Raw genomic sequence first — 27594 nt, forward strand, 5'->3', positions numbered from 1 at the left:
TGAATTTATATTCGTTTTACTTGAATATTAAAGTCCACTGCAGTTTGATTATAAGTATATATATGAGTATAAACTCATATTTATGAGATATATCTGAATTTCTCTGTAAACAGCAAATTGTGCTCAATAAAACAGACTTTTATTTTTTTCTTTTAGAAATATTGGTTTGTAGGAAATTGTTCTTCCTTTACCTCATTTCTATACTTTATTTCTTTCTAATTTTGTTTACCTTGTAAAGTACAGCAGTGTGACCTAGTCAAAGCCTTAACCTCACAGATGATCCCACACACCCTGACCTGCAGCCAGCAGTGCATCTGCTGCTTACAGGGAGTAAATATGTATGCATGTTACTTATTTTATATTAATCCATCCATCCATCCATCCATTTTCTGAACACCCTTCGTCCCTAATGGGGTCGGGAGGGTTGCTGGTGCCTATCTCCAGCTGGGTCCCGGGCGAGAGGCGGGGTCACCCTGGACAGGTCGCCAGTCTGTCGCAGGGCAACTTTATATTAATCAAATTAAATAAAAATATATGTTGTAGAAATCAGTTTTTGACATTAAAGGGTATTTTTGTCCAAAGCAATAAAACTGTAAAACTTTTTCGAGGCACTCTTACATGGAATTCCGCTCTTCTGAGCTGACTCCCTACGTCTGTGGTTTTAGGGTGATTACTCTTAGTGTAGATTAGATTTAAATACATTTTCTGTATGTAAGTATGTTCTCCTGAAAGCATGGCATGGTTTTAAGAAGAAATTATTCAAACTTATTGCTGTCTCCAATTTATTTCCTGGGATTTAATGCTGGGATAATGACCCGTCTTGGTGAAAGAAATGGATTTGCTGACACTCTTGTCTTGTAACTCAATTCATCAAGTTGTAAGTGTAAATCTGTCAAATGTGTCATTAATTTAGAGGGTGTGAACCAAGGTTATCAGAGTGGTTATTATTATATAGATGTTCTGTGGGCTGTGCTCAGACCTGTCTGTGGATGAAGGCTCAGCAGAACCTTGTTGTTCAGATGGTTGGGTTGGACAGATGATCAGGATCGCTGATGTGAAGCAAACTAAACAAAGGCTCTCTGCTCTGCTGCTGGACCTAGAATCCTCCATAACGCTGATAAACCAGGTTTACCTGATAACTAGGGGTTATAAGGTAACTCTGAGCCGAACCTGTCCAAGTGTATTTCTCTGAAAGTCCCAGGTTTCCAGGTGTGGGATGATTGTAATAATGTGCAATATCAAATTATTGTTATATGTCCTAACCCTTCAAGTTCTTTCAAAATGTATTGATGTCCTCTTGAAAATCAGCTTTAATCCTGAACTTAAGAATTCCTGTATTTTCTTCTTTGTTCCAGTTGGGAACATCAGACTATTTCTTACATCAGAAATAGTCTGATGTAAGAATCAAAAAGTATTCTAACATCAGGTTTTGCATCAACTCCCCAAGTCATCAAATTCCCCTTGTCTTTGATATTTCTTTATTTTAGGTTGAAATTGAAAAATAGACTTTTTCTTGTGCATTATTTACAGCAGTGGTCCCCAACCACCGGGTACCAATTGGTACCGGGCCGCGCAAGAAATAATTAAATATGTCCCTATGTATTGAGTCTGGAGGAGCTTTTATTTTGAAAACCCTAAACCGGATGCTGTCGGTTACGTCTTGCGCACCAACATGCAGCAGCACCCCCCATCCCCCCAAGCTGCAGAAAATTTAGGAAGGATTTACTGGTCCGCTGTACTAAAAAGGTTGGGGACAACTGATTTACAGGACAGCCAGCTCCAGAAGTAAAGGAGTGAAATCAGATTTGTATGCATTGTTTGGTTGAAGAGCTTACCTTCCCCATGCTGTGCACATGAAGGTTTCTCATCAGAGAAACACTTAAGATGATTGCTTCCCCAATGACCTGAAATGTGTGGGAGACTGGGATGAAAGAAAAACAGGAAGTGGTGAAGAGAGATAAAAAGACAACAAGAGAAGAAAAATACAAAGAAAAACATATGGCATACCGATATCAATCCTTCCCTTTCTGATCCTCAGGTTGTCCACCAATCTCCAATAATATGCGTCCTGACCTTTGAAAAAAACAAATGAAAGTGTAGAAACCATTTATAACACTACGAATCCCAGGAAGCCTCTTGTTTTATCAGCCCAAACATCCGAGGTTTTCCATCTGATTCAACAAAGGTCATAAAACTTTACTCAAATTCAAGGCAGATAATTAAACCAGCCAGTCGATCACACCAGAACCTGGCAGCTGTTTGATTAAACTGTGTGTGCGTGTGTATTATGAGGACAAAGTTCCACTGAGTCTGAAGGCAGACTAATGAAGTCACATTCATTTCGAAGACGAAGAAAGGTGGATGAATTTCATTAACCTTATTAACCAGGACAAAGATCTGTGATCTAGAGCTTTGGAAGGACAAACTGGTTTTCTGATCACTCACTCTGGATGACATTAACTTGGCTTCCATTAGGATTTTGACAAAACTTGGTATATTTTCTTAAAAATTAAGCCAACTAGATTAGGTGTCTGCTGCTGTAAGCCCTGGAGTGTTTTGGTCAAGGAGACGATTAAATCTGAATCTATGTTGGTCTATGCTTAACCCCAAGATTTAAATCTCTTTGTTTGACTAAACTTTGTTTTTCTTCTTATCTAAAGTTTCTTCCTCAGAAGTTCTTAAAGGTTCTACTGAAACATTACAGACTGAAATTAGCACCTCTAAGCACAGTTTGGTGCACCAGTTTGTCATGAGCTGTAAGACTTCGTTAAGCTTGGTCATTGCTTATATTTTACTGTATTCTTTGTTTTGTATTAATCCTCACAGCTGATTCTCTCACCAGAATTATACCTGTGTATAATTCAGCAATCCCTCTCCCAGTCTAAGTACTTCCTGGTCCAGTCACTCCATTGTCAAATTATTGACAGAGTCTTGTTTGCTAACCTGTCTTCTGTTCATCAGACTCTTTCTGCGTTTTCCAAAAAATGAAAAAGAGAATGTTTTTAGATTGCGCTTAAACATGTAGTGAAACAGACTTTGAGTGAGCTCCAGTCTGAATCCTGAGTCATCAATAGGAGCTATAAGTGAGCTGCTCATTTGGAGCTGCTCTGACGCAGCAGTCTACCTTTCTGTTGGGCATGAACAGACAAATGTCTCAGCCAGATCTAGAGAAACTCATCCATGCCTTTATTTTCAGTTGCATTGATTATTGCAACAGCGTCTTCACAGGTCTGTCCAACAAATCAGTCAAACAGCTGCAGCTGATCCAGAATGCTGCTGCTGTAGTTCTGACTAAAACCAGGAAGATAGAGTACATAACACCAGTTTTATAGTCCCTCCACTGGCTCCCTGTAGCTCAAAGAATAGACTTTAAAATACTGTTGTTAGTTTATAAATCACTGAATGGTTTATCACCACAATACATTAAAGATTTGCTGCTGTTGTATCAACCTTCCAGAACTCTCAGGTTCTGGTTCTGGTCTGCTCTGCATTCCCAGAACCAGAACCAAACCAGGAGAAGCAGCATTCAGCATCTATGCACCACAAATCTGGAACAAACTTCCAGAAAACTGTAAAACAGCTGAAACACTGACTTCCTTTAAATCTCAACTAAAAACCCACTTGTATTTGAAATGTAATCAATTACAACATTTTTGACGGAACCTGACTTGATGTTCTGTTCTGATTGTTGATTCTATGTTGCATTGTGTTTCTGTTTGATTTGATGTAGAGCACTTTGAAATGCCTTGCTGTTGAAATGTGCTATACAAATAAAGTTTGATTTGATTTGATGAATATAATTATAATCTCTCTGTTCTGGTCAGAGCCAAAGACATGATACTTCATGTCCTCTGCCTCCTGGCTTACCCACCTCAGCTTGAATCAGTCTTTTTGTCAGATCTTTTCCCCTCCTGCTACTGGATCCATTTTCCAGGTTCCTTAATCCTTACTGGATAATTAGGAAGAATTTAACAGGGTTCATCCGGTCAGATCGTTGATGGTCTCAGATGCTAGCTCTCTATCCAGTTCTTCCTTTTCTTCAGATTCATTAACTTTTTTATCAACTAGCCAAATTGAAATCCGTTTTCTCCTTCAGTAAGAGCTGATAATGGATCAGTCTATCTGGCTAACAGCAGTGATGACTGTCTCTGATTGGTGGAAACATGGAACATGAAGCAATGAAGCTACAGGGTTGGCTGGACCAAGCAGTGATGTCATGTATGACAGCAGGAAGCAAAGCTGGATCCAACTGTTGGAGCCTGTGCTTAGAGGTGAACTCAAGGTGCTAACCCACATGATGAATGCGTCTGGCTCAGAACAGTAACATGCATAACTGTCAGATCAGCTTCATGAACATATATCATATTTTATTTGTTGGAAGACTAAAGTCCTTCTAGAAAGATATTTCTGAAAGCCGGGATGTAGTGATTTATTTTTCCAGTGTCTTAAATTCGTAGCAGGAGATAAATATCTTGAGTTTGACGTCTCTGCAGCTCATCTGTGATAATGGCTTTACAAACGTCTCACAGCAAAACATTAATCTCCAGCAGAAAAAATTGACAGACATTATGTTGGGACATTTCAACAAAATATTCTACAATATTCTGAACAAAATGTCTTTCATTCTACATATGTTAACACATGTTAATTTAAAGATAACTTTAAATTTGCATGTTTGACAAATCTTTTAATCTCTTTAATCTCTATGGGACCTGTTCAGCTGTGCAAAACGCCAGGTTGGATCTAGCTTTGCCTTCGAGGTGCTGCTCCTTACAGGTGCATCTGGTGAGCTCATTACATCATTAAAGGTTGATAACGTTTTAGCAGCGTTGCTGATTAGCCAAAGGGTAAACAGAGGAGCAATGTTGGGATGACTTCCTGGAGGTGGAGCTTGAGACAGAACAGGAACTTCTTAAAGAGACAGAGATACAATTTTGATATACAGCACTTTTTATAACAACAGAAGGTATCATAGCTGTAAAATGGCACTTTGAGCCTGGTAAATACATTATTCTGCCCCTTTAGGATTATTGAATTCTTAGGTTTATTAATGGAGTCAGAATCCTTCATGTCTGTATCTTGATGTATTGAAAATCTTTGTGGTTTTCGGTCTCCAGAGTTGCTGGTGGTGTCTCTGTGAGTCAATATCTTTTTGCAGAGAGCTGGTGCTGGATTTAGTCTAGCAGCTGATTCCCTGTGTGGAGGCCTGTCGCGATAAATGATAAATCAATTAATTATATGATAAATTAAAACTATCGACGTCATTTAAATTATCACCTTTGTCATCTCTTCCAGCCTTTTTCTCTTTCTATTGATGACACTAAATGAAAAAAGGCTCAACTCCGCTGCTCTCCACTGACCCTCCCTTCCTCATTTCCTCAGTGTAATGTCCAGTTCACACTACACCATCTTAGAGCTGTCGGCCATTTTCAAAACCTGAGAGATCACACATTAGCTGACAGAAATCCTAGGTATAACGGTTCCATCAGGTTTAATCGTGCCGGGTGGTGTCCAACAATGGCCACAAAATAATGGCTACAAGTCCAGTAGCAGTTAAAAAGATTTAATGGTACAATTTCTTTGGCGCATGGACTTGGCAGAAGACCGTGAGCGGAGGATCGCCGTGATCAGGCGGTCTGCTCAGGGAGCTCGGGATAGTCTTCCCCCCAGACCGAAACTGGTGGTGGAGCAGAGCCTGGAGAGGGAGAGCACAGAGGATCCTGGAGGAAGTCCCTCGTCGTGAAGGTGGAGATGGGGAAGAAGTGGGTCGAATCACGGCTGACGAGCAAGGAAGCCCCCAGGGTAGCTTGAACTTTTGAAGGTGTCTTTGGACGACGATTGGCTGGAGCGGCGTGAAGCTCCGTTCCGGATTGGCTGCGGCCTGACCTGGTGATTAGATGATGTAGCAAAGCTGGTCAAGTCTCCCAGTTAGAATTTTTGCCAGGGCTCCATTTTAAAACCAGGCATTAATCAATGTTTTACTACAATCTACCTGCAACGCATGTGGCTCTAGTGTCAGCGTAACATCCTGACTGAATGAAAATCATTATAATCTATTTATGTCACGTTAACAAAGAACAGCTGAAAAGTTACCGGGTTCATCAACTGCGTAGCAATTTCACTCCAACTCCTCCCCTCGTCATTTCTGTATTCTTTGCACCAAGTGTTTTATAAACATTAATGTTGTTTCCACATATCATCTCCAATGTCCGCTGGACTTCATGTTGTGCTGTGTCAGCTGTTTTGGATTCCCCTCTGTAATTTCCCCTCAGAAAGCACAGAGGAGAATCCGTGCTTTCTGATTGGCTACCTGTCACATTCAACAGGCTGCATTAAGCTCCCAGTGGGGAAAACCCCTGATTTAGATCGGAGGGGCCACAACGATCTACCGTAACACACCACACACTACAGGATGATCGGTTACGAAATCACAAGAGACAATCTTAGAACAATAAAAGTTCTAAGATTGTCGTAAGGGGAAAATGTAGGTGTGAACTAACCTATAGTGTGAACTATTGCATCAGGTAGTCGGTGTTCCATCTTCTCTATTTAAATCTAATGATTACTGATCCAGTATTTATTTACACTTTAGTGTTTTTATTCAATTACATTTTTTAATGGAGACTGAAAATCCATTTTATTTTTGTTTTTGGTTGTTTAGTTTATTTTATCAGTTCCAGTGTCAAGTGTTCTTTTGAATATAAAGTGTAATTATCTTTGGGAGGAAATCCCATGCATTATTACATCATTTCCATTAAACTAATGTAAAAAGGTCTTCAAACAATATTATCACTTATCATAATGATTTTTGAGACAATTAATCGCTCAGCAAAATTTGCTATGGTGACAGGCCTACCTGTGTGGCTCCAGGAGCCTGCAGGTTTCAGGACAGAGTCAGCCAGCTCTCTGAATGTCAGGAATGTGGGATCTGTTATCCTCCCTGTGCTGCCATCGGCCGCTAAGTTTCCTTCACAGCCTGGCTCAGCTCAAGGCCAGCACTTCCTTTCCAACTTGACTTCATCTTCCTGATGACTTGTGAAAGAGATCCATGTCTAGAGCGTCAGATGTTTCAGAACAACCAGAAGAGATTTGGGCTTGATGACCATGTTGTCTGATGGGTGTCTTGGCAGGACTTTTTAAGTGAAGGCTTCAGCCGCCAGACCCTTCTGCTTGCAGTTTGGCTTATGGTGCAGTCTTTGGATCATAATGTCCTCCAGGTTTCTAATGTCCAACACCAGATTGATGAAGGCAGGCTCACTCTGCAGCAGCATTTCTGTGCTGTGAAATGACACTATTGTTAGAAGACTCTGGCTGAGTGAAAAGAGGCTGTCTTTGCATTTTCATCTGCTTGCTATATATAATCACACTGAAATATATATAATCCTTCTGTGTTGCATATGTAAATCACTCAGTATGAAGCTTAAGAAGTCAGAGTTTAGACAGTAAAGATCCATTAATAACCCATAGACTTTCACACCTTTTATCTTTTTATACTCACAAATTCTAATGTATTTTACTGGATTTTCATAATGGAGCAACATGGAACCTGTCATAACAAGAAATTGATCAAGGAATCGAATGATAAGTTAAAGTGTGCTCCATTTCCATTCTGGTGATTTTTTTATGAAGGGCGGTTTTGTTTATAGATTTCATAATCATTTTAATTTATGGTTTCTGTTATGTGCATTGTTTTTGTTTCTTACTCGTTTATTGTCTTCTGTCATATTTCATTTTTGGATATTTAACATGTCTTCCAGTTCCAGTGGTAAGAGTTCTTTATAAAATTAGTTTATTGGTCTTTGAGAGGACGAACTTACATTATTATTGATATTTTGTGTGAATACCTTTGCAAACCATTGGATACAAGGACACCAAATGCACTTATTATTTTTACTGAACTTAATTTAATTTTAAATTTTTTACCTGTAATGTTTGTTGTGAAGCACTTTGTTGAGCTGAGGCTCTAGTAAATGTGCTTCATAAATAACTTTGACTTGACTTTAACCCTCATGACTTAAAGGGTCAGTGAGCTTTACATTATTATGTTATTTCATCATCAGCTGTGCAAATGATTGCATTCCTTCAGACTAGCCAGCAGCAATTGGCAAACAGCTGGTGGAACTGAGCATCCACATCTATTAAGTCTTATATGACATTAAAACAATTTATAGGAACTGAAAGCAGCAGTTTGTTGGCTATAAAATGTCACTTTGTGCCTGGAAAACCCATAATGCTGCTCCTTTTTAAGATGCTGAAACTTCCTCAGCATGACATCATCAATTCAATCGTCGTTTCCCATCAGTTGAGGCAAACCCAGTAAAGGGAAAATAAGCAGTGCAAGTCCTGCTTATTCTTCTAATCAGCGCTTGTTTGGCAGAGTCGGCCGTGTAAATTAAGGCTTCATGAAGGATGTGTTGCAGGAGGTAAACAGGCACCAGAGGAACTCTTCCCTTCCCTTTATTCTTCCCCTTCGCCCCATTTCTCAGCTTCTATTTATTCAAGTTTGTTGAGAAAAGGAGGAAGCAGTGAAAGGCTGTGTACACCTCACAGCTGGAAGCTGATGGAGCGTTTCTACAACCCACAGCGTCCTGTCTGTGAGAAAAGCCTCAAGTTAGTCCAAGTCCTTCAACATTCCCCTCGTTACTCTCCTTTTTCCTGGTTTTCAGAGACCAGATGCTCTCATGCTCACCATCAACTTGAAGGTCCACTGTCAGCTTAGAGTCAGAGCAAACGGATCATGGGAAAAGACGTTAACTCTGTATAGGATGTTGTGTTGTTTAAGCAACCATGCATCTTTTAGATAGTGTTTGGAAATCAAGATTTGAGAGTAAAAAGACTGACTTGCCAGAAACCATCAAGGATAAAGAGAGAAGCCAGAGGGAGGCCCTTGACAAAACACAAAGGAGGAGGGAGGGATGACACATTTTTCTTCCTGCCTGTGAAATGCTTCCTTTTCTTGGAACAGAGACTCTGCTAAATAGGATGGTATCCTGAAAGAAGCTGAGATTCTTTCAAACCAGCATCCAAACAAAACTCATTCCCCTTTTAGAAAAACACCGAACTGACTAGAGTTTTGGAGATTGTTCATCATTCTTAGTTTACAATAGAAAAAAAGAACTGTGTGTACAAAAACCTGGCATTATAACAGTGAAAGGGAGAGTTTTCTTTGTGGCTCTGTGTAACCTCTGTTTGTGATAACCTGCTGTTGAGAAACCTCTGGAACAAGGTTTATCTTCCTGATGAAGTGCTGGTGATTTGCAACCTCTCTCCTGATGGTGTGTGTGTGTGTGTGTGCGTGTGCGTGCGTGTGGATGTGCGTGTGCGTGGGTGTGTGTGTGCGTGCGTGTGTGTGTGTGTGGCTGCTGGCAGAAAGCCATTCAGTATCCACAATAAGAACTTCTGAGGCCCTCTTCAGCACTGACTGACTCATGCTGTGTTCAATTTGTTCTTGGACATAGAAATCTTCACCGTGTTACAGATTTTTGTTTTCAAATTCAGACTTTTTTTTTTTTTTTTACCAATTAACCTTTTGTTCAGAAGTAAATCCTCAAATGATCAATTTTGGTTGCTTAATGTTTTGAGGAAAAAACAGGTATGTGTTTGAATACCGTCATTGCTGCACTTTTAATAAAGAGAAGCCAGTTTTCCTTCAATACGTAATGACTACACATAACACTTAAAATGAATTTCTGCAGATCCAACTCCAGGTTAATGAAACATGTAAAAAAGGCAAGAGAATGTTCTTTGCACATCATATGAGACACACATTGCTGCAAAACAATACAAATAACTTAACTCATGCATTTCCGTGTTTTACATCTCTTTCATGATGGAGTATTTTGCTAAAAGGCTAGGTTAGCATTAGCATTTATCTTTTGATATGACTTGTTGAGAGCTCTGCTTATAACATATTTCAGTTCAGCTGCAGGAAATCATGGCCAAATTAAATAAAAAAGTTCTCTTTCATGAGGTTCATACTTGGCTTTGAACACCGTCAAATTTAACTCCTTGTGTTTTGGCTGCTTTCCTGCAGAGCTCTTTTCTACATTTTATTTATTTTTTCTCCCCACCAGGGGGTCTTTTGTGGGCTCTAGTGTCCCTTATATGACAGCAGGCTGACAGCAAAGGGGAAGTGAGAGGGAGGAAGACATGCGGTAAGTGTCAGTCGGGTCCGGGAATCGAACCCGCGACGGCCACGTCGACGACTCAAGGCCTCCAAATGTGGGTCGCGCTATCCCCTACGCAACCACAGCACGCCCCTCTTTTCTACATTTTTAAATGTCAAATTTAATATTGTTCAGTTTGTTGAGCAAATGGCAGCTACAGTGACAAAGTCTTCTGAACCTTGACGTAAAACAATTACTTTCTCTTGTTTCTCCTTCCTAAAAACAGAGAATGACATTTTTTCTGCTCTTTTTCAAACAGTGAAAGTTCCAAACTAAAAATTAATATTTGTAATTCATGTCAGATAAGTTATATTCAGCATTTTTTAAAAACACTTTTCAAAAGTGTGTCTGAGAAAAACAAAACAATAAGTCTCTCTTGTTGTTTTTATGACTTAATTGATAGTTAATTAACTTTTATTAACCAATTGACAGGCCTTGTAAATACTTAGCATGTGTGAGAGGGATTGCTGGGTAAATTTGTGTTTTCTTACCCCTCTAATCATTAACATTGTTTGTGCGTGGCAAAGTCACAAATTTTGGTTCTGGGCAGTAAGTTTTGCTTCCAGCGCTTTTCTCTTTATCCATTTGAGCTTGTGAGGAAGTCCTGTGACTGGACACTTTCATCTCCTTTTCCCCTCAGCTTTGTCTGACATGAGTTGCTTAAGACCAACACAATCCAAACTAAATGAATTTCCTCACTGGCTGAGCTTTAATCACATTAGCCTAAGTGATATGGGAACGCCAGGCCATACACACACACTCCCTCTTCTCTCTCTGTCATTCAGCTCAGATAAATAGCCACTCCTCTGGAGCGTTTAGTTGTCCTAAGCTTCATCTTGGGATAATAGACTGTGCGCCCCCAAAGACCTCAGTGTGGAGTGAATAGGATCAAGACAAGAGCAGAGAAAGCGGTGTAAGGGAAGCGACAGAAGAGCTGACACCGGGTAGAACCGCCCCAGGACAAACAGTCCAAACAGATGTTTAGTCGCCTTGAGGACTCATTGTGCAGGACAACGGGGAGAACTTTTGGGTTGTTGACGGTTATTTGGGTGGTTGAACAAGATTTGATGAAACCGCCTCGTGGTTAAATAGTGGCTCGGTTGGTGGTCGCCTGACATGCTGGAAACACCCGGAATGGTAAATGGGGACGGACTGGGACTGAGGGGGATTTTACACTCAACAACTCAAAGACTTGTCTCTATATGGAATTACAGGCATGAGCTCATTAACATGTTTAAGGGACATTTATAGAAAAACGTCTTCCTGAACTTTACACTGTATATTTACTGTATGAAGTAATTTTCTCTTAAATCTCACAAACATGAAGAAAACATAAAAACTCATCACACCCACTGTTTACTGCACTATGGGAATAAAAATTATAAACCTTTTGTTTCTTTTCCACAAATTACCATCAGAGTTACATAAAGTTTTATGCATGTGTTGTGTTTCGTCTTATTATAAAATAATGATCTATTTTAGTTTTTCCTTCAATTGAATGGAGAGGTCTTTGCTTTTCTGATGAAATTCTCTAAAAGCTGAAGCACACAGATGAAAAGCTAATATTATTATCTTAAATTTGGAAAGTCATGGCCTATCTCAATTTAGACAAATACAACCTGAGTTAATGTAAAAGACCAGCAGCTCCACAGTGTCTTCTGCAGGGCTTTACTCATTGGTTTTATTTTTGATCTATTTTTAAGAAGAAGCACCAGTTAGATGTTTTGTCTCATTTTTGGTTTTCTAAAGATCAACACAGTAATGTTTGTAATAAGTTAGTCAATAATCTGCTCAAAAATAAAACAGTTAATACAATAAGACTGAAAAGCTTTACTGTCCATCGCTTTTACAAATTTTCTGAATTATATTAGATTTTTTTTGCTCATCTCATAATGTAAATTTGGCATATTTCAAAATTTTCCCTCTTTTTTATTAATGAGCCGTTTAGAAAAAAAACAAAACAAAACAGTCCAATTCAGCATACAGAAGGAAAAAGCTCTGATTTCTGTCAATATTTTAAAGAAGTCATTAATTCATTTATTATAATTATAATGATCTATTTTAGTTTTTCCTTCAATTGAATGGAGAGGTCTTTGTTACACAGCTCTGCATTTAAACATGATTTTACTTTTACAAAATAATCTGTCTACGTTGCAGCTGTTTTTCAGATATTAATGATTGAGTCTTTGTGGGATAACAGCAAATCTGATCTGTTTTGAATCAAACTAAATTTCACTCATTAACTAATACTTTTAGCCAATACTAAAAACAGCTAATAAACCTGTCTTCGCCCAATAAACACTTCCACCCTGAAGAGTGTTGCAGTTCAGTAGTGCCACCATACATCCATGGAAGAAATTGGTATTTCTATTTTTATGTACTGATTCTATTGAACCATTTTCTTGGATCCACAGCCTCATCATATTCTGTCTTCCATTGGAAAGTTGAACAATAAAGGAAAGTTTTTTGCTCTTTAATCTTTTCTAACAAGTTTCTTCCTCTTTCCTCTCTTTGCTTACCGAAGCTCACAAATACATCATCGCAGGTAAGCACTCGCTTTAACCTGACACTTTCTTTCTCTCTGCTTCTGCTCGGTTTTGTTGTGTTTTGCTTGTAAAGACTAATCTTAATTAGGAATCTGCCACCGCTTTTGAAGAGCTTATCTGATGCTGATTGTGAGGCAGTTTTTCATTATGCAGGCCTTATCCAAATGTCAGTCATTATGAGCAACCTGGAGATAAATGCCACACACAGCCACAAATAAGGGCAGCGGCATGTCCGACGCTGCAGTCCGCCTGCAGGGCCGTTTATTCAGAGCCTTCATTTTCTGGAGGAGTTGTCAGGATTTAGCTGAACGGTAATTTAAAACCTGGTGAAGCCAGTTGGAGAAGGAAGATTGTGCATGGTTAAGTCCACGCAGGTTTTTTACATGCTGCATTAAACAGCAACATTTCTGCAGGTTGCACTGCTGTGGTGGAAACCTGGGAAACTCTGATCCACTTTTTCAGTACCCATAGCGATACCTGAGGTTTAGCATTGGCCGATACCAATCTGATACAGGAAAACAGCTGAACTGATTTAAAAAGTACATTTTTGTATACACAGACATAAATATACTGAACTGTACATATATTTGATAACTCTGGAGCAGTACAGCACATTTAAACACACCAACAGCTTCACAAGCTAACATGGAAAAACAACTTGAATTTGATCAGTCAGTGGGATGAGGACTCTAACAGCCGATAGAAAATAAATAGTATAGAAACTGAAACTGATAAAACAATAGATTTACTAACTTGGTCAAACATCTAAAAAAACAATCAAATCTTTTTTCAAATGGTTCAGAAAGAGCAATATGAAATTATCCATCCATCCATCCATCCATTTTCTTACACCCTTCTCCCCTAATGGGGTCAGGAGGGTTGCTGGTTCCTCTCCAGCTGCGTCCCGGGCGAGAGGCGGGGTCACCTGGACAGGTCGCCAGTCTGTCGCAGGGCAACACAGAAAACAGACAGGACACACAATCATTCACACACACACTCACACCTAGGGAGAATTTAGAGACCAATTAACCTGACAGTCATGTTTTTGGACTGTGGGAGGAAGCCGGAGAACCCGGAGAGAACCCACCATGCACAGGGAGAACATGCAAACTCCATGCAGAAAGACCCCGAGCCGGGAATCGAACCCAGGACAATATGAAATTATAAATGTAATAAATAATATATAGTAATGTAGTAAATAATAAAGCAGGCACCAGCATAGAACTAGACTGAATAGATCTGCCTTTATGGATCAACATGGAGGTAATTATTTTATCTTTTTCCCCACCAGGGGGTCTTTTTTTGTGGGCTCTAGTGTCCCTTATATGACAGTCGAGGACTCAAGGCCTCCAAATGTGGGTTGCGCTGTCCCCTATGCAACCACAGCACGCCCCAACATGGGGGTAAATTATAGGAACCCACGTCAGTATGTGAAGCTGCTGGAAACCTGTAACAGAATTTCTGCTACATGTGAGGCATCAACCCTTCAAATGATGAACCTGATGTTTCTATGAGTGCAGTGGACAGACAGGATCAAGTCAAAAGTCATGCATGACGGGGCGAGGGATCAATTTCCTTAGTGAAGGTTTCCTCAGGGATCTCATTAAGAACTAATGAACTAAATCAAGGAAAACACTGCAGGTGAACCTGCAGAAAGAACCAGCACCATGGATGAAACGGTTCAGGACAGGATGAAGTTAAAACAACATTGTGATTCATCACTTTTAGGTGATTGATCTGGAAAAAATGGAACAAACAAACAAAAAACAGCTCTACAAAACAGGACATTAAATTTAGTATTTATTTATTTTTTTTTGATTTGTTGGATGTGATTTTTAACCAGATTCAGTTTGACTGCTGACTGGTGTGAACTCAGGAATGCTGAACTGCAGCCTAAACTGGTCTTCATGATTATACAAACATGTGATTGCTGGGTTTTGACTTTGGAAAAGTCCTGAAATTAATGGTCATGGTTTAATTTTTTCATATATTAACTATTTTAACAATCATGTGTTCCGACACACACCATGTGTGTTTACTTCCATATCTTCTGAAAACCTCTAAAGAGAAGCAGTCAGGATGACTTAATATGCCATTTGTTGACCATTTGGTGGCGCTAGCAAGCATTTTCTTCCCCAGATTGGATGATTTTCTTATTGCTCCATGATGACACATGAACAGCACCCTCTGCTCTACGCTGCATGGAGTTTGTCATTGTTATTATTCCTCACCAGTATGTTCCTCCAGCTGCCCTCCTCAACAGAAACAGATACTTCTGCCCCTTTTCAAAAGTAACACCATTAACAATGGTAAAAGCAGAGAACAAATGAATCTAGCAGAAAGCCGATTATTTCCCTGGCCAAAGTCAGATCTGTTGTTGAAGTTCTCAGCTTCCTTTTTCTTTCCTGAGCCTGATCTCCTTTATCAGCCATTTTAATGTGACTTTCAAATGCAGAAGGTAACAATTATCTGCTGTCTGGTTTAGGAGGTCAGTGTGGAATTAGTGGCTGATGGGATGGGGGGGAAACGGTTCCCACTCATTTGAAATGATAAACTGCACGAATCCTTTTACTGTTATACTTCAAACTGCTCAGTCAACATTTGAGCAAAGAGACTCTTCCACAATATTGGAAACTAACCTACTGTAGAAATGCTAATATGTCCTCAGTTCTGAATATTCTACGTCCAAGACGTCAAATTGACAGAAGTGGTTTAACCAGTAGTTCTTCAGGCCTCTGATGGTCTATTAAAGGCTAGAAAGATTGCTGTTCTGTTCTCACTGTCATCTTCTTGAACGTAGACTCATCTAAACAGACAGCTAAACTCTGTCCTAGTCAAATCCAAGGATCAAACCAGTGTGTTGAGCTGTATGGTTTAATGAGGGTAAAATGTAAAACTTGTCAAAACCAGAAATAAAATGAATTAAAGCTTCAAGCAGCATTGGGCTCACCACACCATCTTCTATACAGAATGACTACAGTTCAGCCATATTTGAGGCTTTAGGGCTGTTAATCATGATGAATCGATTATTGAAAAATTCCACAACTAATTTAGCAAGGATTCAGTTTTGTCTTCTTTGGCATTCATTCAAACAGCTTTAGAAGTTCTCATTGTCCTTTTTAAGACTCAAAAACCAGCAGCCAAAATTTTTTATCACAGACTATTTATCAGCACCAGCTCCCCCTTGTCTCATCTCTCTCACTGCCCCTACTGCTTGGCTTCCTTTCCACGTCTTCCCATGAGGTCAGAATGCATCCACTGGCGTCACTCGACACCCTGGCCTGAAAGCGGTGGTATACGTGTCTATCCGTCGGAAATAACCTCCCTAAACTACTAGGCCACCCTGATTCTACTGCAGACTTCCTCCTGATGTGTCTCTAGTGCTCTCAAGGTGGAGGATCGGAAGGACGCGGTTGGTTTTGGATGTGACCTTATCCGTCAAATTCCCAGATGGCCTGGAAACATTTAGCAGGAAGGGTAAACTGCCTTTCTTGGAGTTTTTCTTCCCCCATAACTCTGAGAGATTAATATGAAGAGGCTTCCAGATGTCATTTAGTCTTCTACCTTGTTAAGCATGTAATTGAGTCCAGGCTGATTTGTTGATAGTTGAGAGGTTTGGCTTCAGCTTGGTGAGGGATGGACGGCTGTAGACACATTGTGTTAGGGAAACCAAAGTCGGGTTTATTTCTTCTGTCAGCCTTCTGTTATTGAACATACAGAATCTGTTTGGCGAACTCTGTTGAGAGGAAGGAACCAGGAAGGCCTCAGCAGCCGAGTCCGGGTTCATCCAAGACTTCACAGTCCTGTCAGGGCTTCCTGTCCTCATTAAAGGGAGGATCTTAAACATCCTTGTGGTTTGTAGAAGATAAGCACTAGACTCTCCAACTGAGTTTATCTTAGCTCTTGGCATTTATCCCTGCTAGTAAACATAAACTTTATTAATTAGATCTACTGTCTTCTGGTGGTGCAGGTTTACATGTCGCTTATTGCTTGCTGGTATGCCTGAGCATTTATTTCCAGAAGAGAGAGCAGCTGTTTATTTCCTCAGGTGAGTGAAAACTGTGTATCCTCCATCTACATCTGTGTGTGTTTTACTGAAGAAAGGCATGATGCCCCAAGCAGTGTGTGGTTCTGCCTGTAAGCTTCTGCTTCCAGCTCAGCAATGTCTGAATGCAACATCACAGCATGAAAATGAGTGTTTAACATAAAAAAGTGCCTCCTGTTAAAAATAATAATAATTTTGCAGTCAGCCAGATTTGCCTGCAGGTCAAACTCTAAAAAATCTGATCTTAATTTTCCCATTTATTAGTGTAAAAAAAAAAAAAAAAGAAATACCTAACCTTTTCTATCAATAAAGTTGCATTTATTCTCTGTGTCTCACTATTGTTTCTGTGGAGTTATTTTATCTGACAGGATCTGTTTGTGAAAAGATGCTTATTTCAAATAGAAGTTATTTTTAGGATGTTTGAAAACTTGCAACAAAATACACTATTGTTTAAATTCTTTAAGTTTGTTTGCCTTAGTGGGATATATTATTTTATTTTCAATCTAATGTGATTGAATGTTATGTATGAATTTAATTGTGTTTTGTGCTTGTGGCTCCTCTGTGTAGAAGAGGATTAACCACCGTCAGTCTGTCCACTCTGACTTGTGAGCTAAAGCTGATGCATTTATAGACTGAAACTTGATGAAACATTTTTGGCACATTCTGCAAATTTTTTACTGAAACTGTTACAGAATATTAGAAATGATGGAGATAATAAAAATGATTCAATAAAATAAACATTTGATTGCCTGAAACTCAACAAAATGACACAAACATTAATGTGAAAAAATTTTCTGTTTCTCCTCACATCAATGCAGTGTAAGGCTAATTGGTTTAATTTAGGAAAATGGGACCAATTTGCCTTGATATCCATTAATAAATGAACATAAAAAATATTTATTAATCAATGAATAGCAAAAAAAATTCTACATAGGAGATATTTTTTCTTTCTTTCTTTTCTTTTGCAGAATCTGAACCAAGTGAAGCTAAAACTGCCCCTTTAGTTTGGCTAAAATGTGTTTACAGATAAAGGGATTTGTTTGTACAGTTTTATCTTATCTACTATTCTGAGAATAATTTTTCAGCATACAGCCTTTTTTTCAGTCTGTTCTCCAGTTAAAGGTAAGTCAATAAGTAAACATTTTTGACTATACCTATGATACTTGATTAATCACAGTTAATTGATTAATTGTTTCAGCCCTGAAGAAAAATGAGATTTTTCAGCATTTCAGGGGAAAATAGTCCAATTCCTGTTTTTGGCTGAAACATTTGGTTTCATGGAAGGTCTTATTAAAAAAAAAGTTGAATTTGAACCCAAGTTTACTCCACCAGTTTGATAAGTAAAGCTACCGAATGTAGATTCATTATTGACTGAGGAACTTCTAACAAGGTGGTGATCAGTTACACTTCATTGACTCAACTATGTAATAGGTTTGATTTTTACATCAAATCAAACACAGAAAACACAATGGAACATAGAATCAACAATCAGAACAGAACATTAAGTCAAGTTCCATCAATAAATTTGTAATTAATTACATTTCAAATACAACTCTAAACAAGTGGGTTAGTTGAGATTTAAATGAAGTCAGTGTTTCAGCTGTTTTACAGTTTTATGGAAGTTTGTTCTAAATTTGTGGCACGTAGGAGCTGAATGCTGCTTCTCCTTGATTGATCCATTTGTTTATCAACACATTTGCATTAGATACATCATGATAGCTAATGATGCTGCTGGAGATGAGAAGCTTTTCTCTGCTTCACCATGCTGATTCTTTTCTTCTGCTGCCATCTAGAGGCTGTTAACGGTGCAGCATAAAATCTAAGCTCTCCTTTTCTGGCTGCTGTGCAAGGAAAAGGGGGAGGGAAATGGAAAACGTCTCTTTTGTTAGCTGTGTCTGCAGAGACCTTTATGTTGTGAAACACAGCCTAGTGGTTTGTTATTCTGGTTAGATAAATAGGTTTGCACTCCAAGCATATCTGTTTTTTACTTTTTCAGAGGAAACTTGAAACAGAGCATGAGAGGTCTGGAGAAAACAAGACTCATTAGATGTGTAAAAGAAAGTCATTGTTACCTCCTACACTTAACGATGATGAAACAACCATAACTTCTCATGTGCCATTTTTATGGCTGCCATAGCAACCTTACCTCTTTTCATCTTGGCTGAAATCAGAATTAGTTTCTTTATTTCGGCTCAAGTAAGTATTTAAAATGTCGTCTTGCTCACCCGCAGTGACGAGCAGATCCACAGGGGGCAGAAATGCTCCGATGCTGACTTTCAGCTGAAGTCACTTTTTGCAGCTCTTCTTCGCCCAACATTCGGTCAGGGGGAGAGTTCAGACCGGAACATTTTCTTCACTCTCTTCTTCCTGATTCTCCTTTTTCTCCACCTCCTTCTCCTCCACCTCTTCCTCCCACGGAGCTAGAAACCCTATCGGCAAACCGAATATCATCGTTCAGACATATACTGTGAATTAAAAACAACAGTTAAGGGGAGAAAGTATGGGGTTACATTTGTGTCTAAAATAAGAAGAAGTCATATATGTAGATGTTGTTGGTCTATGTTGCTGCTATGTGTCTTTGGTAGACGTCTATGGTCTTAGTGCTTTATGAATATGTCGATGTTGCATGTAGTTGTTGCCTATGTCTATGTTGCGAATGTGTGCGCTGCATATGTACATGTTGCATATGTTATGTCTCTAGCTGCATGGTGGTTATTACTCATTGTCATCTTGTCAATTCATCTCCAGTAAAGCAGTGAACCCCTTGATGTTTTTTTTATGTTACTCCCCCATGTTGTTGGTTCAAGTAGTTGTCTGAATGTCTATAACTTCTGTGATTGATGAATGGGTCAAATTTGGAAAATTTTGACAAAACTTGCTAAAAAATATAGTTACTAAATTTGGACTAAAAAATTGTTAAAAAATAGATTTACAAAATTTTCACCAAATCTTGACAAAACAATTGTTAACAAAATATAAAAAGGGTTCAAATGGAGTAAGAATGAGTGTGCCTCACCTACACACTTTAGTAGAACAATTTCACACTGATTTTGAATCAATAGGTCACATGAATTGGAAGTTATTGAAGAAAGCATGATATTATTTAATATTAAAATTATTTAAAATATTGAATATGAGGTCAGAAACTCAATAGAGAATAGTGTGTCTCGTGTAATCCTAATTACCAATTATTTGTGTCAGTTGGTCACAAGGCAAGGCATTTATTTACATTTCTTTGTCAGGTGTGATTGGCTCAGACATTTGTTGACAGTCCCTAAGTGAACAACAGAGCGCTTGAGGAGGAAGCAGAAGGGAGCGGTAGATTAATGCCCGAAGAAAATACAAGGTAGATATCTAAGCATTTTGAAAACACTTATATTAGAAGACCAATCCATCCATTCATCCATTTTCTGTTCACCCTTGTCCCTAATGGGGTCGGGAGGGTTGCTGGTTCCTCTCCAGCTGCGTTCTGGGCGAGAGGCGGGGTCACCAGTCTGTCGCAGGGCAACACAGAAACAGACTGGACACACAACCAGTCACACACACACTCACACCTAGGGAGAATTTAGAGCATGGACGTAGGTTTGGGTATGGGCAGTCGTGACATGTCACGACCAATATTCAAGGGATATAAAATAGTCCCGACCAATTTTTGCCATATTAATAAAAATAAATAAATAAAAAAAAATGTATATTTTAACAAAAATAAAATAAATAAACAAAAATCTACATTGATTAGTTTAATATTTCAATATACTACGCAGTGGTAGCATTCATTTTAAAATTCACTGTTATGAACTATGACGACCCATGCCGCTATTGGCTCAAAGAACGTGGATCTACGTTCTTTGATTGGCTGCAACAGGCGGCGGCCAGCTGGACACACGCGGATCGGAAGCTTGGTCCATGGTGCTGAAAGTGAACGCGTCTCCTTCTGAGTTTGACATTCTCCAAAAAAGAAAAGGACGACAGACAGAAGTTATTTCGCTACCTCTGCTGTAAGTACAGTGAGTGGACCCATAAGTTAGATATCTATCACGCAACGCATTTGTTGTAAAGTCCGGTGTTTAGTAAGGTCAGCACTGAATGTGAGGTAGAATAGGTCTGTTAATTATGTAATATTTTTTCACATAGGATGCTCAGACAGCAGAGCAAGGGCAGAGCAGAACGATGTAGAGGTGGTTGGAGATTCAGGGCTCCAGGTGAGGTGTTAGTTCTCAGATATGTAATATACTGTGAAATTATCTCAGTAAATATGGCATTTGAACTGTTAGTCTTAAATTAAGTTAAGCTAGTGTGAATACAAACCAGGTTACCACTGGTCAAAAACGGTCAGTGCGGGGGGGGGGTTGGTCAGTAAGTTGTAAGGTCCCACCAAAACTTATACCAAACCTACACCCTTGATTTAGAGGGACCAATTAACATAACAGTCATCAGTCATGTTTTTGGACTGTGGGAGGAACCTAGAAAACCCGGAGAGAACCCACCATGCACAGGGAGAACATGCAAACTCCATGCACAAAGACCCCGGGAATCGAACCCAGGACCTTATTGCTGCAAGGCAACAGCTCTACCAACTGCACCACTGTGCAGCCCCTAGAAAACCAATATTTTTGTAATATCTAATAAAATCTTTGAGCAGACATGACCTCCTTCAACAGTTGTTAATTGCGAAGAGAACAGGCAAAGGCAACACTGACTAACGACAAGGACCAACGACATTGACCAATCACAGAAGTTGCATCAAAAAACAACTGCAAAAAACTATTGCAGATGAATTGACAAGATGACAGTGAGTAATAACCACGACCCAGCTAGAGACATAACATATGCAACATAGACATATGCAATATATAACATATGTATCACCTACATATGGAACATCTACATAGGCAACAAATACATGCAACATCGACATATCCATAAAGCACTAAGACCATAGAGATCAACCAAAGACACATAGCGACGACATAGACTAACATCTACATATATGACCTCTACTTATTTTTGACACAAATAGAGCCCCATAGCACGGGCCGTCACCGAGACGGCCTTTTTTTAATTATTATTATTAATTTATTTCTTATGGTGTCTCTGCTCTTTAGAAGAAGAAGAAAAAATCCAGCTATGAGTGAAAGGAACTGGGAAGTGGGAAGGAGCGGCCATGTTCTAATATGAGTTCATCTTCAACAGCTCGGCCGTTAGAGACGGAGGGCGGCGGCTGCTTGTTCATCTTTAATTTATCAGACCAGCTTCACTCTTGACTTGTTTTGAGCATCTTGACATCTGAACAGCATCTAAAACGAGGAGTGTGTGTGTGTGTGTGTTGGGGGGGGCTTGTTGCTAGGAGAGACGCAGCCCACTCATACATGGGGGGTTAGGTTATCTAGGTTATGCTAATGTAAGCTCTTTCACCCATGGTCGCACTTACTGTACATAGATAACGGTCAGGGGTGCTCGCTAAGTAGCTGGAAGTGGACGGGTGTCCCATCTGGTTGGGGTGTGTGTGTGTGGGGGAGTGTGTGTGTGGGCGTGTGCTTGTGTGTGTGTTGCTACCCCACCCTGTCCATCTACAGATTAAGAGATCAGTGCCAGATCCCTGACCCACAGCTCCTATCTCTATACGCCCACGCCTCCATAACCTGACCCCTGCTCTTTCAGGAGGCCTCATGGGAAAGGGATGTTTCCATTAGCGGGCCCCCACATCCCTATAGAGCCCCCGACAGCCTCCGATGTGAGAAGTCAGTGCCGGACAGAGGAGACCCCCCTCAAAAACAGAGGGGGTTAAAAGCGCTGGTGTTATCTGTGGATTCATTTTGGGATGGAGTGTGTGTACTGTGTGTGTTGGTATGTGTGTTGGTGTTACTTTATGAATAAAATTCAGATCGTCAGTGTCATTCAGATATCAGCTAATATCTTTAGACTTTATGAAGTCTCATGATCCATAGTGTCTAAAGATCAGATAGTTTCTCATGCTGGCTTGCAAAACTTATCATGAATCTTAAACCTTTGGTGACATTAAAACTACAAATCTCAGTATATTTTACTGGGATGTGATGCAGCAGGTCAACTGAGCCTGTCACAATAATTCAATGAATAACATAATAAATTAAAACCATTAAAGTTTGCAGCTGCGGTGTTTGAAACATACCCAGTTCCAGCACTATTCATTGAGCCATAACCTACATTCATACAGCAACCTCCTCCCCCAGGCCTTTAACTCAACCATCCATCTGCTGCATCTTCTTCTCGGCTGTCTGCCCCACAATGGATTCAACCTTCTTGTCCCCAATCCATCCTTCCATCCACGCAGACAGACCTTCTCCTCAGGCTGTGACCCACTGGGTTTTGTAATAATTCAGGCCACGCCCTGCATTAAAAGACCCAGTTTTGTCTGGATGGGTTTACCGGAGGCCTCCATGTTCTTCCTGAACTTCACACAAATGCCACTCAACAACACTAACAAAAACCCACTACAGTGCTCTCCACACGCCGTCCAGCCGTGTTACAAGGGCATGTAATGGATCTTTTCTGACACCCAAACAATAAATAACAATGGCGACAAACAAACAAACAAAAAAAAAAAGCTGCTGGGAGTCACACACATGTGAGCACGCAATGCCTTTAATCAGCCCACAGAGCGTACTTTTCTCTTCTATTTCAGTCCCAATTACCATCCGTGACAGAGATGGATTTGGAGTTTGACACGTTGGCTTTCATGCGATTTCACCGCCGCGGCGAGGATGTGTGTTTGTGACAGAGCCGGGAAAATAACAACGCAACATATGGGGCTTTAAGACAGAGCTGTACATCTGTACATATAAGGTCAATTACTTTATATTTGACATATAAAGTCCAATAAAGTCAAAATACTTTGACTTTATTGGAAAGTGTCTTCCACGAATCAGGAAGGCTGCAGCATCTACAGAGCCCTGCTCTGAATCCTTCATAACCTTCAGAAACACTGCAGGAGTGTTTAAAAATGATAGGTGATCAAAGTGTGTCTCTTTTTAATGTCTTCCTATATAAAGCAAAGAGCTCAACAGTGTTTGGATGAGAGACAGCTGCTTTGTTTTAATAAATTCTCCAATGATTCTCTGGGGTCATTTGGAAATGACTCAGGAATTTTCAAGTTCTCCGTTTTAATTTCCTCAAGTGCCTCCTCCCATTATCACTGAAATTAAGCTATAATCCATCGTACGGTAAACTGAATAAACTGGTTTGGGGATTTATTTAGCAATTTACCTTATTTATGAGCTGATTGTGCCCTGTGGTAAGATCCATTTCTCATTTCAAAAATATTATGGTTCCCTAATTGATAAGATAAACAGGCCATTATTTGGTTCCTTTGCTAAACCTTGGCAACCAAATTGATTCCTCCCCACCCTACTTCCTGTCATGTAACACTAATCCATGTTCTCATTGCTCCGTATAAGGCAACATTTTTATCCGATGCTTTCAATTATGATGTGTACTCAAGGCTAAATAATTACATACGCTAAAGACTCACAGACTCACACACTGCCTTGCAAATCTACTTTCCACAACGCAGAGATTTTTACAGCATAAGCTAGTGCAGAACTGTGTGGTGAAGGAAAATGAGACACAATTCTTGATTATTTTGGCAAATCAAAATCAGAGGCATCTATTTGTATTCTGCCCTGTTAACTGTGGTACCCTTAAATAAATACACAATCAATGGCTTTTAGAAGATCAATAATTCATCTGTGTGTCACCTGGAGTTTATTTGTGTAAAATATCCTTCAGTGACCCATTATGAAACAAGAATGAACATTTTATCAAATGCAATTATTATCAAGCAAATATATATTTCATATATTTTAATTGATGTTCCAGTTATTTGGAGTCAAAGGCAAATCTGAGCAGGTTTGTCTTTAGCTTTGATTTAAGGGTTTGGCAGTTTTTTGACGTTTGTCCCAGTTTAATGGTACATAGAAATTGATTATTGATTCTTCATGTACAGCTGCAACTTTTCAATCCAAAGAGCCATTTTGGCTCTCAGTTCAGATAATTATCCTGTTTGAGCCACAAATGTTACAACTTTTCAACAAAAGGTGTTATATTTTGAAATAGTAAAATTGCTGTCATTTTTGGAAGAACTACAAATTTACTTCTATTTTTATTTCAATTCAAACAATAAAAGAAGAAACTTAAGTGATCCCAAAGAGAAATTACATGAATACCTCTATTTAAAACTTAAAATCAAATTTTTGCTCTGAGCAGCAACTCCTATAATGAGCTGAGCAGTTCCACCAGCTGTTTGCTAATTGCTGCTGGCTAGTCTGGAGGAGCTGAGTGGAGGAGGAGCTGCTCTGTGAGGTGTAAGCTTGGAAACTGCAGCTTTTAGGAGGAGCTGTGTTAGGAAGGTGGAGCTAGGTCCGTCTAGGTGTTGTGTACAGCTGAATGGTTGCCATGGAGATTAAAGAATTTCTTAAACATGCATTAAAGAATCAAAGCAACACCCCGGGTTTGTTTTTGATGAAGAAATAACATCATAACATGATGTCAAGCTAAAACCACTTGGTTTTATATAATGCTGGCCCTTTAAGACTTCATCCAACTGGCTAAATATGAACCAGGGTCATGCTGTGTGGATGCTTTTGTTCCATAAAGACAGATAAGCTGGATTGAGCTAAATGCAGGGAAATTCTTGAAGAAACCCTGTTAGACTGAGGCAGCCCTGAACATACAGCCAGAGCTGCAGTGGAAACATTTGAAATGTTTTTCTAAGAATGAAAAAATATGTTTCTGTCTAAAGGGGTAAAAATGGTGGACACAATCCCATAAAACCTACAGCCATCATTGCAGGTGAAGGTGGTTCTATAAGGAAAAAAACTGCGTATCGTTTATTATCCCCCTACACCATTATGCATTACTTTCTACTGGTCAAGGCAACTTTGCAAGGTGTAAGTGCAAAGGTGTGAAAGGTAGTGCTGGAGAGCAGCATGGAAATCCATGAAGGACTGGTGGGATGGGAGAGTTGGAAGCTGCAGTTGGAAGAACGACTAGGAAAGCTGGAATAAGGATGGAACAGGGGAATCAAACTATGCTGAGGTAAATTGGCCTAATTGGTACTTTCGGCCATCTTGTCACAAACCTACTTAACTGGCATGCCAAGAGAGCGGTGGAATACATTAGCACGTACTGGAAGTTCTGGGAGTCCGCCTTTTCAGAGACACAAACCGGAGAGACGGAGCCGACTCATCAGCAAACAGCATTAAACATTTACGCTGACCTACAAATGCTGACAGCGCCTCCTTCAGTCACACCCTCTGCCTCTCGCCCATTGTCTTTATATTACCTGCTCCACTGTCTGCAGTGAACGGCCAGCTCAGACTCTGTTTTCCTGGGCTGATAATGAGGAAAAACCCAGGAAAAAAAACGGCTGCAAAATGAGGGACATGTGATGATGCTGTTAAAGATAAAGCGGAGCGGCGCTCTTAAGTCAGACTGTGTACTTCTGTTAAATAAGTGGGAAGCTCTTACAGTTGTCTTCATTTGAGAAAAAGAAAATAAAGTGAATCGACCCACATCTGAAGTTCTGCTGCTATTCTCTTTGCAAAGCTGCAGAAAAAACATCTCATTAGTTTCTTTAGTTTTGTAACTTAAACATCTTGATGTTTTCCTCTTAATGAGGCTTCCAATTCACCAGAGGGTCGTTTCTGTTTTATATTTGTACAAACCACAAATACCTGTAATTTCAGGGTTTCTCGTCCTACAGCAGCATTATTTTTTCATACCTTGTTATTGCTTCTTTAAAATGCTTGTTTGTTGGTTTTGAAAGACAGTTTTTACCCAGAAGCTCTTTTATTTTTAATGTACACACCAAGTCTCACTAAACCTCCAAGAACGTACAATGGAGAAGATATATCAATACTTTCTGGCGCCTTGCTAAAGTGTTTCTACTAAGCACAGTTTTGGGAATTTTAAATGTCAATAAAAGGAATTTATGATGTCAACAATGAGCCAAAATTCATATTTTGATAAGAAATGTATCACGATAAATGAATTCCCACCTGTAGTTCTAGTTTTGAATCTGCTCTGGGCCTTTTCTGCTGGGAGGTTACTTGTTCTCTCTAGGTTCTCCAGAACCGGTTGGTTCTGGGCAAATCCCAGTGGGCCAGCCTGATGTTTGGGTCACAATGTTGGATCTTCTTTTATTTTTAAATATGTACATTACTCTCACTGTCCCTTGGGCTGCGTCTGCTTTAATTGTGTTGAAAATCAGTACATGTTGTAATGACAGTGGTCACTAGGTGGCGTGGCTCAGAAACTTGAACACTTTTGTTGTGCTGCAAATAGATAAATGAATAAATAAATAAATAAATAAATTAGATTACTCATTGAGTAAATATTATCAAATTAAGATAATGACAATAATGGAGCCCTGACTCCGACTTCCCCCACTACAAATAGAACCAAAACAAACATGCTAGCCTAGCGCTAGCAGGATAAATGGCTCCTGGTCCTTTGGCAAAAAAAGAGAGAAATCCTCCAAGGGCTAAAATCTGACAACACTCTGTTTTGATTTACATTTTATGAAGAAAGAAATTGTGCTTATGTCTTCTTCTGACTTTTTCTTGTCACTTTTCTTTTCCTTGCCCCCACAGGCAAGGAGGGGAACAGGTTTTTCAGTTGGTTTGGATCATTTGACTCAGTGTTTTTATATGAGAAAGAACCACAGCAGCTGAAATGTAACAAATGTTGCAGTTTTGGTTCCTAATTGAACCGAGTCTACCGGTTCAATTGGTTTGAAAACTCTGCTGTGAAAACTTCCCCAATCTTTTTCCTCAAAATTCCACAGCCAAATACCATT

The 27594-nt window shown here is 39.5% G+C and overlaps 1 protein-coding gene and 1 long non-coding RNA gene across 2 annotated transcripts in view; both read left to right on the plus strand.

Annotated features, from left to right (window-relative positions):
- agrn (agrin) overlaps nucleotides 1-27594 on the plus strand; it is a 421905-nt gene that overhangs the window by 83438 nt on the left and 310873 nt on the right. The gene's annotated exons all lie outside the window — the stretch shown is intronic.
- Nucleotides 16504-20219, plus strand: LOC122831401. Its single transcript, XR_006370691.1, has 3 exons — nucleotides 16504-16566; nucleotides 16683-16760; nucleotides 20000-20219. It is a non-coding gene; the product is annotated as an uncharacterized LOC122831401 (long non-coding RNA).

Source organism: Gambusia affinis, linkage group LG01 (assembly GCF_019740435.1).
Source record: "Gambusia affinis linkage group LG01, SWU_Gaff_1.0, whole genome shotgun sequence".
In the NCBI taxonomy this organism is placed as follows: Eukaryota; Metazoa; Chordata; class Actinopteri; order Cyprinodontiformes; family Poeciliidae; genus Gambusia; species Gambusia affinis.